Consider the following 19429-nt stretch of genomic DNA (forward strand, 5'->3'; position numbering starts at 1 on the left):
GGGAAAATGAAGGTGTCTTGAGGCCGTATGATTGATATCATGTGAAAAGTGAGAGTGTGGGGCAGCTGTTGGCACTAGTGGGAACTAAACCCCCTTCTTAATGCCTTTGGATAAATACACATACTGGTTTTTACAAGGCTAAAAGATCCGTTTTCTTCTTCTGCTCTGACTTCTATCCGTTTAAATTCATCAGCTTTCCGTGTTACTCCTGATTCACATAGGCTACAGTAAGCTTCAGGCTGGGCCCTGTGTTTTTGTAAATTGTTGTTTGTTTGTTGTTTTTTTTTTTCTTTACAGAATCCTTTTTCTATAATTCCACATGGGACTTTTTGTTCTTCCAGTAAAACCATTGTAAACCACTAAATTTCCCCCATGTACAGTAGTGTAGTGGAGAATGAGATCTGGTCCTTACAGAAGATCGAAGTCCAAAGGCTTAGAATTGAGCATATGTGTGGGAAATATTGAGGCTGAGGGAGCAAAATGCCTTCACAGAAGATGGGAGATTTGCACAATCTCCCTTCCGTCTTCAGCTAGCACATTAACCCGAATGAAGAACACGGTCTATTCCATAGCAACACCTACCCCATCTTTCTCTGCCACCTGGTTTTTGCAATTACTGGTGGTACCTTTGCTATCAGGGAGATATTTTCCTCTGGCACATGGAGTAATACTTCTGAAGTTACCTAAGCAATCCACTTCACATGTTCTGCACCTCTCTGCAGGATGAACTGAATTTGGGGGCCTTTGGGAAATTGTCTTTGAAGTGTCTATCTGTCTTGAACCATCACACTAATGCAAACTCACCGTCTGTTATCTCTATTCTGTATGATGTGGATCTACTGAACTCGGCATCATTCAGGAACCTCTGGAGACCATGTTTCATTGCCAGGTGCTGAAATCCCAGAAAAGAAGAAAACTGGAATAAAAAGGGGGAACTGGAATAGCATGTGGTGTGGTCACTTCACAGGTGAAGAGCAATGTCTGGCAATTGTTTCTGTTTGGACATCGAATCTGTTTCAGCTGTAAAGTTGATAGCAATCACATGCACAAGGTTTCATAAAAAGTCATTGGTCTCATTCACTTTGTCTGCTCTCATGTCTGTAGCCTTCATTTGGGATTAGCAGGAAAGGGATTAAGTCTTTCTTCCTAGCAGAAGAGGGACCACAGCTGCATGCCCTAAGTACATGGTGGGGTGTCAGGGCAGGGACAGCTGTCCTGAATTAGGGGATTCCCTTGTACATTCCCTTTGCTCCAGCAAGCTTGTTTGACTGAAGCTGACGTGGGTGGAGGACTCGGTGAGGGTTTGAGGTAAGGAGAAAATTGTGCTTTTTAACTTGTTTTCCTTTTCTTTCTCTTATGAGTGTAGTTAGGTGAAGTAGCAGAATTGCCTTTTTTGCTATGCTCTAAGCCTGGTTGCTGTGGGTTTTGAGGGGACTATTTGGATGCTGGTTCTAGGAAGCTCTGTTTGCTTCCTGCTTCTGTGCTTTTTTTTTCTTCCACAAAAGAAAAAATTAAATGGGCAGAAGACCTCTCAGGAAATTAAACCAGAGAAGGGAATGGGAGGAAAAGAAACAAATACTGATGAAACAGAACAATAGGTCTGAGATAACATAAGGTATCTTAGTAGAAAGCTTTATACACAAATGTCTGCAGACCTCAGACTTCTGTTTTTTAATAGGTGGTCTTTGTTGATGTCTAGGTCTTCAAGCAAAGGGGTAGCTTCCCCAGAGCAGGACTCAGTCCCGGTAACAACACCTCACTGCAACCCTTCTGTGCTTCATGTGTCCTGCATGGGAAGAGGCTGGTGTCCACCTGACTACTCATTTCTGCAAGTAGCAAGCGGACTTTCAGGAGTATTCTGGTAACATGGAGCTTTATAAGGTATGGATAAATCCTCAGAATTGCTGAGAGACTGGGAGAAGGGCTTTATTTTAATTCTTCTAGCTAGATGTGGTCTGGGTATGGAAAACAGTCTGTACAGTATGAGAAAAGAGTGAGTAATCATGGGGTTTTTGTCTCTTGGAACTTTGACTGTATAGGGCTCATTAATTATCAATGCACACGTGTAAGAGGGAAATAGGGAGATTCTTTGTCTCTTTTCAAACAGCTCTACAGAAGAAAATAGATGCTGAATGTGTCTGTCTAATCCCACCCTGGGGTGAATGCCCAAAGAATGGGCTGAACCTTGTGTCTGTCTGTCTGTTGTGCTGTAGGCACAGGCCAGCTGTGGATTAGCTTTGGCAAAGAAACAGAAGAAAAATTACGGTTTGGATGGTCTCTTAAATCCTAGGCCACCCTTGTCTTCCACTGCCTTAAACACAGGTCTGCATTTCATCTAATGCTACAAGTGGCTGAAAAGTTTTAAAATGAGCAGCCTGTCACAGAATAAGCACTAGGTTGCTGCTAGAGTAAGTGGAGCAGTAGAACTAGTCTTCTCTGTCCTGTTGGGCTGCGTAATGTGCTTGAACAAAGAATAATAGACTTGGCCAACCTCGGTTCATAAAGGTCATTGAGAGCTGCTCATTAGGAAGCAAAGATGAAAATGCTGTTACACTGCTTAATTCAAGGGCACTAGATGAGGCCGGAATCGATTGTTTAGTAATGCTGAAGATAATAAAACTGAGATATTGTAGCATCTGCCTGGGCTAGCCAGGACACACAGAGCTTTGCTGTGCTTGCAGTGAAAGAAACTCTTCTGTTCACTAAAACCCCTCTTTGGTTAAGTCTTCCTGTTGCCTGGATGCTGGTCTGTTCCTAGATGGCTGTCTTGATGTAGGCGCCTCTTGTGTCCAAAGGGTGTGAACAGTTTTAGAGGGAAGGACTGCTTCTTGGAAAGGTCAGGCAGGGCAAGCACTCAGGGTGGGTAACTCTGGAGCAATTAAAAGCAAAGGTTTTGCATGTTTCAAATACATCTTAATTCTCCTGCGATGAACAAAGACCTGTTCTAATTTTCTTGCTCGTAAACATGACTTGCTTTTAAAAACAAAAGGAGAATTTTTATTTCTACTCCTAATATTAAACTGCATTTATCAAAGCCAATTCAGGTTTGCCCAGTTCTCACCTCAACCTAATGAGCATTGGCCAGTTAAATGCTTTGCTTTGAAAATCCCATTCAAGATACTGAAACACAAGCAAAAGCTGTTTCTGCTGTCTTTTAGCCCTATTCTAAGAAAGAATTTAGAAAGCATTCAGTTTAATTTGGCACCAATTCATTTTAAGCCAATTTTATATAAGCCACTTTCAAATTTAAAAATCTCCTTTTTGGAAAAATGTGATCCATCACAGCTGCTGTACTGACACACTACAAGGCCAGCTTACGTTCCATTTTTCTGTGCCTGGCAAAGGCCTGTGTGGTACCATCCATGCATTGTGGCCATAAATTAATGTATGAAAAGCTTATTTTATTGATGTTGCTTTTTATTGATGTTGCTGTTTACTGATGTTATTTTTCTCCAGGGTGTATGTGTATGTAAAAACATAGCAATACTATATCCTAAGAGGGGGGCTTGGGTGTAACAGAAATATTACCCAGGATTTAAGCCAAAGCCAAGAGATTGGGGCTTGTGACTTGTGAAAACCTGGCTTTAATTAAAATGTTATTCATACAGCATTAGCAGCACACAGTGCCTTCTCTGCCAAGTAGTTTTCTTTGTTGCCAGCTTTTCGATGCTGCTTACTGTATTGGTGTCGTTGAACTGTGCTTAATTAGCTGGAACATGTACGTATATTCAAACTTTTGTACAGTGATGCTACACAGAAAGCTGGCTTGAGTGGTTTACTCCTGACTTATACCCATTTTTAGATGATGTTAGCTATATTCAGATTCCTTATCTGGTAAATGCAAACACTACATGTCCAAGCTCTTGAGTTTCTGACTGACTACTTCAAATGAATGTGAATGAGGTTGTAAGAAGAGCAGCTCTTGGATTCTACAAGCAGAGGTCAATAGGACAACCCTCATCAGTTGTGTCTATGTATAGCCAAATAATGTTTCAGAAAATGCTCAAGCATATAATTAATAGTCCCAAGGAGAAGGAACCTCTTGTTTAACTTGATGTAATGAGAAGGATAGGTTTTTGCCCTGCTAAAATGGTGGAAATTCTTCCTTGTCCCATTAAAATAGCTAGGCAGTCCAAAGCAGTCTAATCTGGCCAGAGACAGAATCGCAGAAGTTTGTAGAGCAGTCTGTGACATGTGACTGTGTTTTTCTAGGATTAGCTGAAACAATTTCCCTGGGAAAACACCAGAAGTGTCTTCTGGGTCATCAGGTCCAATCCTGTGTAATTTCACTTGACTTCCTCCAACACTTTAATTTCAAGCTGTGTTCAGCCAAAAGGAGTAGGTGGGAGGCATGGGGAGAGCAAGGTGGAGGAAGGACATCACTACAGCATATAGTTTGTGCTTCCTTATGAAAGAGGGAAAGGCAGCCATACAAAAATAGGGAATGTTGCCACCTTCAAGTTACACTTATTGCTGCCAGTTCCACAGCAGAGTTAGTGGAGAGGGGATACTCCTGGCCTCACAGTGCCCTGTCCTAGGCCACAGGCTGGAGAAAGGCTTGTGGACAACCACAGGAGTCAGGAGTGATCTGCCTACGGGCTTTCCTGCACAGCCACCATTTGAGATCCACCACAAAACAGAGCCAGTAAAGAGTTAAACAAAATGCAGCTAATAATGCTTCACTTATTTTTCTCTTTCTTTCCCCTCCTCCTCCCATGTGCTTTTATTTTTGTCTTGAGCTAAGTAGAAATGTTTTTTTTTGGTTTGTTTTTTTTTTTTTTTTGCTGAGCTTATGTTGTCATTTGATTTTTATGCGATCCTCAGGTACCTAATGAAATTGCCACATGCTCAAGGGAAAATAAGTATCATAACAGAATGTCAGTAAGATGTTGCTAAAATCCTTCAGGATAGGGGAAGGATTAGAAGCAGCAAAAAATGCAGAATAATGTAGACATTAGCTTAAAGACTACAAAGGGTTCCTAGTCCACTGGCATACCAGAATCCAACAGAAGTATTCATAATTGCTAATAACAAAAGGCTGGACTATTACAACAACTCCATTCAAACTAAAACACATGTAAAGCTTGTGTGCTAGTGAGTGTATTTTGATGATAGGTCTGGTTTAAACCTAATCTGCTGAAATACAGGCAGGATAGGAACAATGCTTTCTCTAGGGATCAACAACTTTGTCCCTGAACAGACAGCCTTATATAAACACCCATAATTCAGTTAAAATTCATGCAGACAGCTTGGATTAAAAAGAAACAAATATCAAGCAAATAAACAAAGCTCATGAGCAATAGGAACTGGTAAAGCCATTGTGGGGGAAAATATACTCTGAAGCATATGCCAGTGTATACTAAATCAAGAAAATTAATATTAAACACTATAGGTCACAATAATGAACATATGTTCCGCCTTCTGAGAAAATAGCTAGAAATTCTCCTTTTAACAGTGGACATCTTTAGTGTGTTTTTTAATCTGCCTTTTTAAAAACCCACTGAACTGCTCGCTTAGGTATCCAACACCACCTTGGCCTTCACTTTCTTAAACACTTTTCTGTAAAGTGCTTTTAGCTTGGAGCTTGCAGTGTTTTCACTGGTACTAATTTATTCAGCTGGGAATAAAGGTGATTTATCCAGAAGACTTAGAGAGCTGTAGCTGTATAGGTATATTTTAACTCGGCATAGAAATGAAATCACTCAAGTATCTGTTGCCTTCCAGTGTCTCTTAGCTCATCAAAAGGGACAAAAACTGTGTCTCTTGGAGTTGATGCAATGGCCTGGGGAAATCCTAGACACTGGTTTACCTGGTGGCATAGGGGCAAAATTCCTTCTCCAACAGGGAGGCTGCTCAGCTTTGCAGAAGAAATCTCTCTTGTCCTATACTGCCTTTACTGGGCTGTCTTGGGTTGATTTTTCTTCCTCTTGTTGCAGTCTCTCAATGAAGTAGACGAAGGGGAGCTTTGGAGAGGCTGACATTCCTCTCGTTCCCAGTGAACGTGGGGCAGTTGAATGTTTCTTCAGATTTCTGCTCATTATGCTTCTGCCTTATGCCAGGGGTTTTTATCCTTGTTAAAGGTTCTGGGAAAGGTTATGCGTGAGACATCCTTGAGGCCTGACAGGACTGACTTCAGCCTTCTATTTTTAGGGTAGGCTTTAAGATTGTGGGCACCCTATTTGGGAAGCCTCTGCTGCATGACAGGTCAGTTTAAATGTGGGTATTTGAGACATATTTTCTACCTTTACATACTGGAACATGGAGGAAATGTGTAGGAAGCTTCCCACGTTGGCAGGAGAACATGGGAAAAAATAGCCTGTGGGTCAGAGATCCAGCATATGGCCAGGGATGTCAGGCTGAGGAGCTTGCTGAGGGCGGACTCTGGACTTCCTGAGCTAAGAAGCTGTTAGTGTTTTCCTACTGTGTTCAAAGAAACCAAACCCACTCTGTTTTAAAATAAATGAGATGATATTAAATGCACACCTGACAGGTATTTGGTTTCAGTAACACAAAAGAAAAATAAATCTTACAAAGCCTAATTACAACCTTCCAGGTAAAACACTTGAAAAGAGGAAAGTTTAATAAGTGTTTATGCAACTTCCTATTTAAAGTGCTTTCTCTTTCAAAATTCCCTTTCAGTGGATTTTAATGAATTTTCCTACTTGGAGCCATTACAATGAGCACAACCATGCAGACGGATGACTACCCCTGAGCTAACATCCTTTCAGTAGAGATTTTGCCAGCTTCTCCTAGTTCTTGACCTTATCTTCAGCCCCTATTAGTGACCTTTGGACAAGACTCTACTGTGACTTGAACCATTATTTAAGTAATGTGTGACAGCTCTCTGAAATAAGACTGAAAATTCAGCTAACCTTGAATTCAAAAAGCATTCTCTAGGGGCTTGGTATTTAGCTCAGTTTTCAGTTTCAGCACTGCTTACTTGTGTTGGAAAAGTTATTTTTGGTTGCTTTCTGTGCTTCATTATAATTCTGAAAATGACTAATTTGATGTGACATTTACTAATGTAGTATGATCAGACATAATTTGATCTTATTAACTTAGATCATACCATATTAGCAAACATCGGATTCTATTTGAGAAATTTACACATGCTGCAAATGTGGATACACCTTGAAATCATACTGTATTAGTATAATTTGTCAGCTTAATGTTATAGTTGGTAAAGAATGTCAGAATATACTGCGATTTATAGCTACCTACTTACAAATCTGTGAAGGTTCAGATTGGCTGTCATATAGTTTTACCACTTTAAAAACAAACGATGTTTTCCTGATCTTTGGAAATGCTTTCACTGCCTTGTGTATTAATATCTGAAATCTAAGTTTAACTAAGTGGACTAAGGAACTTACCCTGCCACCCCATGCATGTGTGATGATGACCAATGTGGTCTGAGAAGTTTGCAGTAAATAGACAGCAACAGATAATGAAGACATGCAGCTATATCAGCTCTAAATCATCAGTTATGATATTGCTTTTTTGTTTTCCTGCTAGGTACCAACCAATTTTTTAAAAGAGTAAATATTTGTTGTTACTATTTATGAAGGAATAGAAAGGTCAGTTGCCTTTTATAAGGCAACTTGTGTACTTGAGAGAAATCTCGTGTTTGCTTCTTTCATTCTCCTCTAGAGATGATTTCTCTTTGCCAAGCCAGGCTGTAACTAGAAGCTTATCTTCTGTGTTCCTATGAGAGACCCTGTCTCCTTGTCACTAGGTGTCCCTGCCCGTGGCAGGAGGTTTGGAACTAGATGAGCTTTGAGGTCTTTCTAACCCAGACTACTGTATGATTCTATGAAGAGCTAGGTAGTGGTTTTGAGTCAGCAGTTGTGTTAGGCCTCAGTTATGTCCTATGAGGAATATGTTGACATTTTAGGTTAATCTCTTCTCATGGCACCACAGATTCTGCAGCAGAGAGTTAGTATGAAAGTAGGATTTGGGCAATTCTAGATCCTCCAGAACAGATGTGTCCCTTGTAACCAGGCTTGAGAAAAATTAGGATGATGGAAGTGTGTGATAACATTTGAAGGCATGAACACCATTTTGCAAAAATGAGTTAGTGAAGTGTGTGCCAGACCATGAAAAGCGCCTTTATATACTTGCAATCTGCCCTGGGGCCTCAGTAACAGTGTCCGTCTGCTCTCCAAAACAGTCAAGGACTAACACTTTTTGGTTTTGATGATTCAGGATTTGCATTGCAGGTGCTCTCCAAGCTCTCCACTTAGAGAAGTTAAATGAACAATGTCTAAAGTAAGAAGAGCATGATCAATGTCTAAACAACCTTGGAGCTCTTGCTTTCCAAACAGTTTTTCCCCAGTCTAGGTGCGTTACGGTGTCATCATGGTGGGTGGTAGGGAGAGGAAGACCACGAACACCTGAGTTTCACTGGCCAACAGCCACTGTGAATGTTGGGCTTGAGTGTATGGCAGGATGGGAGGGATGAGGGCTTAGCAACAAGGCTGTTGCTAGTCCAAGATGTCTAATGGAAAGTGCAAACAGTTTCCCAGCTGCAGTAGAATTAAAAAGAATAGTTAAGAACCTGCTGTAAAAACTCTGGTTCTGACTGCCATGATATACTGGCATCTGCTGTGCTAGAATGAGCCAGGATGTACAGTAAACCCCAAACCATGAGGCTGAGCCTTGCTGAACTCAAAGGGAATTGCTTCTATGCATCTGACTGCATGAGCATCTCAGGATGAGGGCTGAAGTTTAAGCCTTCAACTGCAGATTGCAGGGCATGAGCGATATGTGGTATTTTGACTTGGTTTTGTCTGTCAGAATGCACAGAAGCTGTAGAAAAAGCTTTCATTTCTCCATATTTCAGTCTTATTTAGATGTCAGGTTACCACTTTGACGTAACTTTTTCAAAAAATCCTCAATAAGATCATTTGAAAACCTTCACTGAAGGAGTAAAATATTACTGAATAAGAAACTGGGTGGAGCACCTACAATAAATAGGGTGTCTGAACTCTTTTCATCGACCGTGATTTTGAAATATCTTCAGTTTTAACGAGACAATGGTTTTGATCCAAAGCCGATAGTGTTGCATCTTTTCCAATAGATTCTTCTCTTTTGTGTTGTTTTTTTTTTTAATTTTTCATGCTCTAGTTGGAAAATAACAATCGAAAACAATTCTAAGCTCTAAATTCCTTTTGTTTCTACTAGATTGTTCCAAACACTGAACAAATCCAGCCAGTTGTCAGCCCGAGTTTCTGTTACTCTGATGCGTTACATCTCTGACGACAACACTGCCTCCTGCTCTGCTCTTTTAGATATGTGATGCTGAAACTTTATTTTAATAGGTGGAAATATGTGGGGGTTTCGTCTGGTGATTTGTGTTTCCAGGTATGCCCAAAAATAAGAGGTCTTAAATCTAAACTGCCTTCACAATATTGCTCAGTGATGCGGGCATGTTAAGGAGCTGTTGGTACAAGAATATCTTTCTCATATTATGACACAATCGCACATGGAATAACTCACACATTTTTGCCTGTAATGAATTCCACAGATGAACAGAAATAGGCAAGAACTTGCCCCCGACTTACACCAATTTTCCAAATTTTCATTTCAGCAGAACCCTGGTTTTACTATTTCTGACTTTGCCTTACATACAGCTATTTACAGTCTTTACAGGTACTGTATTTGCATGGTACTTCACACTTGGTATTTATTTTAGGTGGAATGACTATTTCAGTTTAGATCAAAATACACTATTTTGATTAGATGCTTTGTTGAGATTAAGTTCTATCTACTTCTTGCTGTGTTGATTAAGATAACAATTGTGGTGTATGTGTAAGTGTGGACGAACATTGTCTCGGCCTCAGTGTACGTAACGGTAACTAAGAGGGAGAGAAGTTCAGGAAGAATGACACCAGGTTTTCAATCTAGATGTTCTTCTAGAGGGTTATCATTTCATGTGTATGCCTACATACAAATACATTAAACATTTATAAACACATAATGTTCATTATGGTTTTATAATTTGAGAACACGTTTGTTTTCAATCACCTGCATTCAGCATTTCTCAGACTATCATGTGAGCGAAGGCTGCAACTTATATTGAAGTCTCAAGGTTAGGCTGATTCTTTAGGCTCCAGTTCATGCTAGGACACCAAATTGTGGTATGATTCCTCCATTGGAAGATGGAGGAAGAAGACATGCATTGTATTTCAGTTTTCCTTTCTAATGAAGTAGGCTCAGATGGAAATGTAACAACGTACTTTGAGAAATGCAAGCTATCTAAGGTCATGTTAGTCTCTAGGCATTGACTGTGCCTAGCCGTACTAAGGAAATGCATTCTTTTTACCAGATCAACTGGTATGTAGTGGTGCATGTTCCTCTGGAGCAGGCTGGCAATATCACCATCACCATCTTAGTATTTGGAGCTTTCCCTGACTTGATGTGTGTCAAGCATATGTGTCTGTGTGATCACATAACTCTTTAGCTTGAAATGTGTGGCTTTTCACCACTCGACTATCCTGCACACATCTTTAGTTTAACAGCAGGTCCTATAATAGTGAGATGTAGCCAAGAGCAATGGACACACCATCTGCTTTTCACTTTTGGGCCTTTTTCCCCAGCTTGGGGATCAGGAGCATTGTGTCAGGCAGAACAATTGCTTCAGATGAGGAACTGATGTCAAAGATTGTCAAGGTTTAAGCCCAGGCAGTAACTCAGAGCCATGAAGCCACTCGCTCACTCCCTCCCTTCTTCCTCCCACCACTCCTGGAGGGATGGGGAGGAGAACCAAAAGAATTTAATTCCCACTGTTTGAGATAAGAACAGTCCAGTAACTAAGGTATAACACAAACCACTGCTGCTACCACCAAGAATAATAATGATAAGAGGAACAACAAGGAAAGAGAATACAACTGCGCACCACCTGCTGACTGAAACCAAGCCTGACCTAAGCAGCAATCTGGGCCTTCTGGGTAACTCCACCTAGTTCATATAGTAGGCATGAGGTGCTGTGGTATGGAATACACCTTTGGTTAGTTTGCGTCAGGTGTCCTGTCTCTGCTTCCTTCAGGCTTCCACTCCTTCCTGGCAAAGCATGAGACTCGAAGTCCTTGGTCAGAATAAACATTACTTAGCAACAACTAAAAACATCGGTGTCATCAGCTTTGTTCTCAGGCTGAAAGTCAAAAACCACAGCTCTGCACCAGCTACTAAGAAGGAGAAAAATGACTGCTACTGCTGAACCCAGGACAAAGACATAGATTTCCCATTGGCAATGGCAGCATCATTCAGGAAGGCCATGTCTGCTCCTCTTGTTGTCATGTCTCAGCATTGCACATGAGGAGCACCCTCTGTGGAGGGTTAGTGCAGTCAAGGCTAAATCATTCTCCTGTCTTTGAGTTAACTATTGTCTAAAATAACCAGAAACCTAAATGGTTTTAACCATTTTCACTTTTTTCTGGTGCTAGCTCTCCAAGTTTATAAAGCACTTTCTATGAGATCTGTAAAACCCTACTGGAAACTTGTTTCAGAAAAATACACTTTTGGGAGTCTGTTTGATCCAGACATTAAAGAGTTGTTTTGGGGATTGAATAGTATCAGATCTAGCCAAGGTACACACTAAATCTGCACTGTAAATTAAATGTAAAAGAAAGCAAGTTATGAACGTAAAGTAAAGGCCATCTTTTTTTCTTAAAGTAATTCAAGTGCCCTGTTAATTTCATCATGGGGTTAATAGTTCATCTGCTAGTAGTTCAATGGAGGGAGAATATTCACCCAGAGTTTTGGTTTATTCTGGTATTCTATCAACCTTTGTTGCTGTGACCTGCTGTTAAATACAAAACAGGTGTTGGAGTTAGGTCTTTCGATTACATAGACCTGTGGGCTATTAATTGGACTTTGTGTGATCAAACTTCTGTAGATTCATATTAAAATGCTGCTAGCGACCATTTAAATACCATTTCAGATAAAATCCAATCCATAAGTGGTACATGACAATGAGTAAGCAGGGTTGGGATTGGTTATGAATTATATGTGTTGAATAGGCAGCCATGTGGAACTGCTCTGAATTATAAAATCCCTATTTTGGTCTTTGATTCTTTGTCTTGTGCTGCAGACAGAAGTGTCTTCAACTAAAATTTGCTCTTTCAAAAATAAATAAAATATGATGGACCAGAATATTTCCTTTAAAAGCAGTGTTTGCTTTTGAGCAGTGATGTAAAGTTAACTGCCTCACATGGTAACAGTTTAATTATCATCTATATAGAAAGTTATGAACAGAGTAATAAAAGTCTACTGGAAAATTCTTCTTGGGTAGTTTGGATGGATCTTCAAGCTTAATGCTAAGAAATAAGATTCTCACTTCCCCACATCTATGCCCTTAATTCTAAGCATTAGTGTATTCCAGGATTATACTAGTTTCTGGTGTCAGCAGAAATGATGAAAAGGTTGGAAGGATTTGTGTAGTATTACACCTAGCTGACCCTACTCATGCCTGGCTGTACCCAGGCCTCCACTAGATTGCACCTTTTTAGTAAGGTGGGAGCAGTGCCCTGTACCCAGGCACTGCCATTTGTGTGGAGTAGTGTTCCACCAACCACTCCCAGTCTCTTGGCTTTACGGTTTCAAACTCGCTCGTATTACTAGCTTTAAAAATACCAAATGTGGATTTATGTTGGTGAGGGTGAGACCAGCGTTCCCCTTGGGGAGAGCAAGAAGTGAAACTGGAGGAGAAGAGCTGCTGATGTGTAGAGATGAAACTACCCTGATGCCAACGCTGCTGCAACAGAGGAACTATAAAAGCAAATCAGATTGAATCTGCCACTCCTGTCACCTGCCCTTTCTGGCGTTACAGGACTCTGTTTCTATACACATTCTACAATTCCTCTCCTCCTTTCTGCTCCTTCTGAAAAGTCACTGCTGGTAAGGAAAGTGGGGTGAGAACTCTGGCTTCTTTTGATGCAATTATATTAATTCCACCTCTATAGAAAAGTCAAGGGGACTTTGCAGACTTACTTCTTTTGAAGCTGTGTATGCTCAGTTCAATTCTATACTCTTCCTGCCAGGCAAGGCACTGGAAGGCTCCATTGCTTTGTAGTGTTGCAGTCTTTAAACACCAATTCACTGCTCTTAATACTTTGAAAACGGACTACTTTAACTATATATCTGATTTTTGTTTTTTTTTCAGCCCAGCAAACTTTTTGCTGCAGGGCAAAAATCTTTTAGAATTAGGTTCTCAGTTGAACTAAGCTCACACTCGAATATTCACTTTTAGAGGTGCATCTTCTTTATGCAGTGGCTCTCTAATTGAAATCCTACCTGCTGGATACCAAATTTTAAGTCAAGTTTTAACTAATCTCTTTTGATGTACACTTGGTTAATTCTGTCTGTTAATACAGCTTGCTTAGTATGATTTGGAGACCAACAACACATCATGCCACTCAACTGGTACAGGAAGGAAGGCATTCTCTGGATAACCCCATTGTCAGACACTGAATAGTCATAGTTGTGTTTCCTCTATGTGACATTGCAGTCCAGTCAGGATTGAAAGAATGGCCATTTTGGCATTATTCATACAATTATATGTAATATTCCAGGGATGTTATGGATGTTAATGGAGGAAGGTGATTTTAAGCACTTGCTCACTTGCTTAATACCTTCCAGATGTGTTTGATTGATAGAAACCTCTGTAGCTCTCATGCACAGGTAAGGCTCAAACACCCACTACAGCTGAGCTAGCTCACCTGTACCCAAGAAAAATTCATACCATTGCAGTTCACTTCCTGGTCTTGGGCAGCTTTTTTTATCCAAGTCTCATAAATAATCATGCTAGGCCTATGCTACAGACTCTCTAAAATGAGGTTGTTCACCAGTGTGAAAGCATCTGACACTGCAAAGTTTAAGAAGCTTTGAACTACTGGGCAGATCTTGTATCAGAATTGTGCCTGACACATCTTGCCCCTTCCCACTAATTTATAAACCTGCATGATGTTTGAGCAGAGCTGTTTTAGATGGATATGCTGATATATGTGTTCATAGATCAGTGTATGCAGCTTTTCATTATGAGTTACAAACGGTGTAGCTGGACAGCTGAAAGGATAGTGGCTTGTGCAGGCTGTACTGACTGTTTTAGCAGCAAAGCAGAAGTGTAATGAAATGCCAGTTTTAGAGCAGCACAGATATTGACTTTCTGCTCCAAGGTCATGGGCAATGAAATTGGGAACATTGGACCAAAAGTGATCCCCTACATCAATGAGTCTAGTCACCTACTGAGTTATTTAATCACTTCTGTGATCTTTATAGAGTTAATCTCTAAATACAGTTAGCATCTACAATGGATATATTTCAGTCAGATTATTGGTGAAGTAGTAGAAATGAAATGTGTATAATGTCGTCTTCTATTCACTGGTCACTATGCTGAAGCTGGCAGAATTACTGGCCTAAGAGCAGTCCTCTGCAGAACTTTTCACATGCAAATGTCTAATTCCTGGCTTTATCACAGGAGCTTTAAAATACAGTGAACTAGTCAATGTATTCTCCTTTTAGAAAAGTACATGATGATAAATGCTATCACTTGAAATTAATTTTTAAAAAATCACTGCAGCTGGAAAGAATGAAATTTGATTCCACCCAATCTCAGCTGTTTGGTATTATGCAAGTGATGGGTTTGTGGGTACAGGCTGTTTTATTTTTATAGTGCATTTTCATTAAAATGTATCTAATGTAAATATTGGAAACGTTTTTCGGATGTACATTCTCTTACATGCAGATATTATAAGGTAGTTTTGGACTTAATGGAGCAGTCAGATGTGCCATTACCTATGTCGCACCATACGACTAGAGGCATGCTTAAGATTCTTGGCCACTTTAATTTCAATGAATTGTTTTCAGCTTGGCTTCCTTGTTTGTTAGAAGTTGAATAAAGGAAAGGGGATTGTAGGAGGGCTATTCTAGCAAGGAGAAGGTAAAGATTATTGTAGCACTCTCCATGGATTAATCCGTTAGTCTCTATTCTTCATGTTTTCAGGACATGAATGTTACAAACCATTCTAATGAGAATTGTGTTTCAAGTACCAACTGTCTAACACAAATTTTTGGTATAGTAGGAGTCTGTCTCTTGCAGGCAGCAAAATCTCTTCCATTTTAAAAGTAACTACGTCCAAAAATTGTGGTCTATCCTAATTTGAATTCAAAGCTGAGAGGTAGGTCCTGATCAAAATTAAATTGCTTTTCTGAATGAATGGCAGTTTCAATCATTAGTTAGCCCTGAATCTGGCTGGTTCATTCAGAGAAATTAAGGTTTGAAAGAGGCATCTGTAGAATCACTTCAGGAAACCGAACATCCTCTGTTGGGGGGGGGGTGTGAAAGCATTAATTGCAAGATAATTAAATAAATGTAAAACTACCTTTCTGATTTGAAATTAGATTTTCTCATTTTGATCTAGAAAGCTGGTTTGCCCTACACATTCTTTTAAATGAGCACTGCCTTCAGCTATATTTCGGGTCACATAGACCACCACAATAATAGCTAAGCCATTCAAACGTTATTCATTTTATCTTAATGACCTATTTCGAAAATTAGCTGCTTTTTCATGTGTGGGAAACTGAGTAATAGAGAAATAAAATGGCCTGGTCACAGCTGTATTAGATCTGTACAAGTGTTGGGAATGAAGTGTAGATCTCCTGAAACCTTTTGTGTGTGGCTTGACATGAAAAATAAACCATGATTCAAGGCAAAACGGGTTGCTACATAAACAATTGGATCCTAATCTTTGTCCTGACTCTTTCCACTCTGCTCCTAATCCTAATTTATGCTCTCTGTTCCTAAACCAAGAGCCAGAGTGAACACAAGAAGGAGTAACATTGTTGTCAATGTGTTTTGGGTACCATGAATAATTCTGAATTTTACTTCTGTGTTGCTCATGTGCAGTCATCACTTGGGAACAGCTAAAAAGAATAGTGAGGGTTATGATTAGTGTTGTTACATTGGTTCAGAAAAATTAGTTTTTTTAACAGCAGTCCTATAGGATATGTCTATGCTTAGATGAAACATCCATTTGAAGATGTTGATTAAGGACTGAAAAGAGATGTATGCAACCATGTCTGCCTGCAACACCACTTTGAAGCACGCACTTGTTCAGGATAAAATTAATACATATTAAAGTCCCTTGTGGTGGTTGAGAACCAGAGTGGAGCTCTGTAATATTTAGTGTTGATTCACTTGGCACAGTGAGTTTATGTGCCTGTCCAGGGATGGAGTAGCATGGCCTCTGGGCATTACCCATGAGTTCACCTTTTCTTTTTTCAGAAGGAAGTGATGCTTGTTCATCTTGAACTATGGAAAACATGCCTGGCAGAGCCTTAATGCAAGAGAAAAGGCTTTTTAGGGGCCAAAGCGACTATGTGAGCCCTATCAGACTTGCAAGTGTTTGGTAACTAACATCAATGCACAAGTTTGTGGAAGGAAAAGGGGAAATGCCTTGCAGATGATATGCTTCAGCTAAGCTGATTCCCTGAAACTCAGCTGCTGCAGAATGGCAGCTCTCAAGGTCACGCCAAAGAGATGTGAAAATGCATGGAAATAAACCCAAACTGTAATCTCTGACAGATTGCATAAGATCCAGCTGTATAAGAAATCCGAGGTAACATGATGTTTTCTGTAAAGCAGAAACCTCTTTGTGGTGTGAGCAAAGCTTCTGAAATAATCTCTTCCTCTCTGCTTTTCTTCTTTCTGCTCTTGTTTCAAGTGCCATTAGATGATGTGTTACCCACTGGCTTCAAACCACTGCAGGCATCCCCGCAACAAAGGGCAGACTTCCCACAGCAATTCTGGAGGGCTTAGCAGGGCTTGTTCACTCTGAAGCATTTCTTCAAGGCTTTTACCTCCTTCCCATGGCAATCTTTTGCTGGGTGCTCTTGCAGGCACTGTCTGCTCTTGGTGTGTTTACTGATTTCCAGCTTTTCCACTGGCAGTGCAAATTCAATCAGAATTTCATATTAGTTCAGCAACCCACAGCAAAAGTAAAGGCCAATAATATTGGAATATGATAATAGCCTTGTGCACAAGCTTGCAAAATTTGCTGTAGTAGCTTGCATGCTATTACCTAAATCTCTTAACATTTATGCATAGCCTAACCAAGCACAGTAAAAAACCCCTCCATCTCCAGAGCTTTTTAAAGGCTAGATTAGACAAAGTCTGCTAGGAATACATTTGAGGGTGATTTGGGTTTGAGGGCATACATTATGTGACTTTTCAAGTGCTACTTTTCTAGGATTTCATGTTTCTTCTGAGGGGAGCAAGGGAAGGAGAGTTTCATTTGTTGGCAGTGTTGTAAATAGGTTTCTCTTAACTCCATGTGTGAGTGCAGCTGTTCACAAGCATCATGCATGGGAAAGGAGCCATCCCCTCATCTTCTATGTGTGGCACAAGCCTGTCCTCCACTCTCCTGCCAGTTCTGTGCCCATTTGTGTGGGGTGATGGAGCCAGTGGTCACATAGTCGCTGTGGGGACAGAAAGAAGATCAGACACCATGGCTTGTATCAAGCGGGACAGGGTGCTTTGGCCAGAAAGCCAGTAGGAGGCCAGGAATTGATCTAGAAGCACTGCCAGACTATTCAACATTAGCTCCCAGCTTCTCTCCCATGCTCTGACTGAAAGTGCAAATACAACTAAGCAGTCTCCTGGCTGCTAAAATCAACCTTTCAGCAAAAGGAGAACTGTATCTTGCTGGCTGCAGATTGCTGCTCTTTTTTGTCTGGTGCCACTTCCACAATCTCCCTGAGCTGTCTGGGAAAACTGGTTGTGTTTGTCCAAAACTACTCCACTCCTCTGTAGCACTGAGCCTCATACTGCCAAAGAGGAGGTTAGGCAGCTGCCCTCCTTCATTTCTTCTTCTGGGACAGAGCAGTTGTGGGCTAGGTTGATGATGCATAGTGTATGGCATGCAGCAAATATAAAAATTGGCTTGTGGAGCATGCTGCAGTATGCCTTCAGATGGGTGGAGATGGGTCTGTTGGACTGGTAGAGCTCTAAGTTGTCTTCTCTAATGTCTGTGAGAGTATTGCTTCTTGGAAGGAGCATACTTGGGAAGGCAGAGAGTGGGAGCAGAGGAATTGGGAATATCCTTTCACGGGTAGGAGGAAATTGAAGGCAGCAGTGTCTAAACTGAAATAAACTGAAAATAGGACAAGCAAAAGCTGTACAGGATGCTCAGAGACACAGCAACCGAATGTGGTTATCATCATGCTGAAAACAGCAGGTACAGCTCCTTCTGGACATGTGTTGCTGGGTTGGGTCAGTGGTGTTTCAAAGACCATGGTGTGGCTGCATGAGACTACATGGAAGGCAGTGAAAATTGGCCCAGTTAATTTTTGTGCTTTGATTATGGTCTGTCCTAAGCAAAACCAGATGTCAGACTGAGTTTGGGAAGGGATTCATGCAAGTACTGGCAGGAAGGTTCTGTGCTTGATGTTAATGCTTCTGTGTTCAGCTGTGGATCTGTTTCAGTTTAGTGAAGGCAGTACAGTTTATCCTAAGAGGAAAAATACATTATTGTTAACCTATTATTGATCTTGTTAATTATAGTAATTGATCTAGTATTAACTCTGCACTGGAGTTGTAACTTGTCAGTTTGCAGCTAGAGATAATGCTGACTCAAAGATGTAATCGTGAAACAGTAGCTGCATGGAGTTGTTATTTCTTAATAGGTCGCCAAAGATTTGAATGATAGTGACAAGTAACTGATTCACCTGGCTGTGTTTATGGAATTGTTAAAAAAATAAAGCTATTCTATTGAGTAAAGGGATCTGACATGTTCTCTTAATTAATATTTTAGCAATTCATGTGTAATTATTTGAACTTTCTAAATGGTAAATTATGCTGCTACAAATTCATCCTTTCTAGTCATACAGGATCTTCATGGTGGTTTAGAGTGCATTAACTCCCTTGAAAATCCTTCAGTTATTTCTGTGCAATTTATTCTCCTGTTTTCTGTAATGAGTTAATCTATTTTGAATGAAGTTGAGTTACTCACTGTAAAAGCTGCTTCCAGTTCCCATATCAGCTGGCTGGCACAGCCCTGCTTCCAGTTCCCCAGCAGTATTGCTGCTTCATGCTCAAGTCTGCACAGGATTGTGTGCATGGGTCCTACCTCATTGGGATTGTTAAGAACAAAGACAGACAAACTTGGCAGTTGGTCTTCAAAGCTTTGCCAGCTTGGGGAATACCTGCATGTACAACTGCCCTTAAAATCCTTTCTGAAGTTTTTTAGCATTTATCACTGCCCAGCCACAGGCCAGGCTCCCATTATGCTCACTGACTCCTGAACCCAGAAGGAAGTTCTGCTCTATAGATTCAAGTCTAAGGAAATCTTTCCTATTGACATTTGGTGAGGGGCAGAGGGAACTTATTCAAAGGTTGCTGTCGAGAGTGAATCCAGGCTCGTAGGCAGGTGATGTA

The 19429-nt window shown here is 40.5% G+C and overlaps 2 long non-coding RNA genes across 2 annotated transcripts in view; both read left to right on the forward strand.

Moving 5' to 3' along the window:
* Positions 1–19429, forward strand: part of LOC134158212 (uncharacterized) — a 95002-nt gene that overhangs the window by 60454 nt on the left and 15119 nt on the right. The window lies entirely within an intron of this gene.
* On the forward strand, positions 1376–9911 carry LOC134158211 (uncharacterized). The gene is made up of 3 exons (XR_009962650.1): positions 1376–1615; positions 1700–1881; positions 9181–9911. It is a non-coding gene; the product is annotated as an uncharacterized LOC134158211 (long non-coding RNA).

Source organism: Pezoporus occidentalis, unplaced genomic scaffold (assembly GCF_034315485.1).
Source record: "Pezoporus occidentalis ecotype Australia unplaced genomic scaffold, CSIRO_AGI_Poc_V1 ctg128, whole genome shotgun sequence".
Taxonomy (NCBI): domain Eukaryota; kingdom Metazoa; phylum Chordata; class Aves; order Psittaciformes; family Psittacidae; genus Pezoporus; species Pezoporus occidentalis.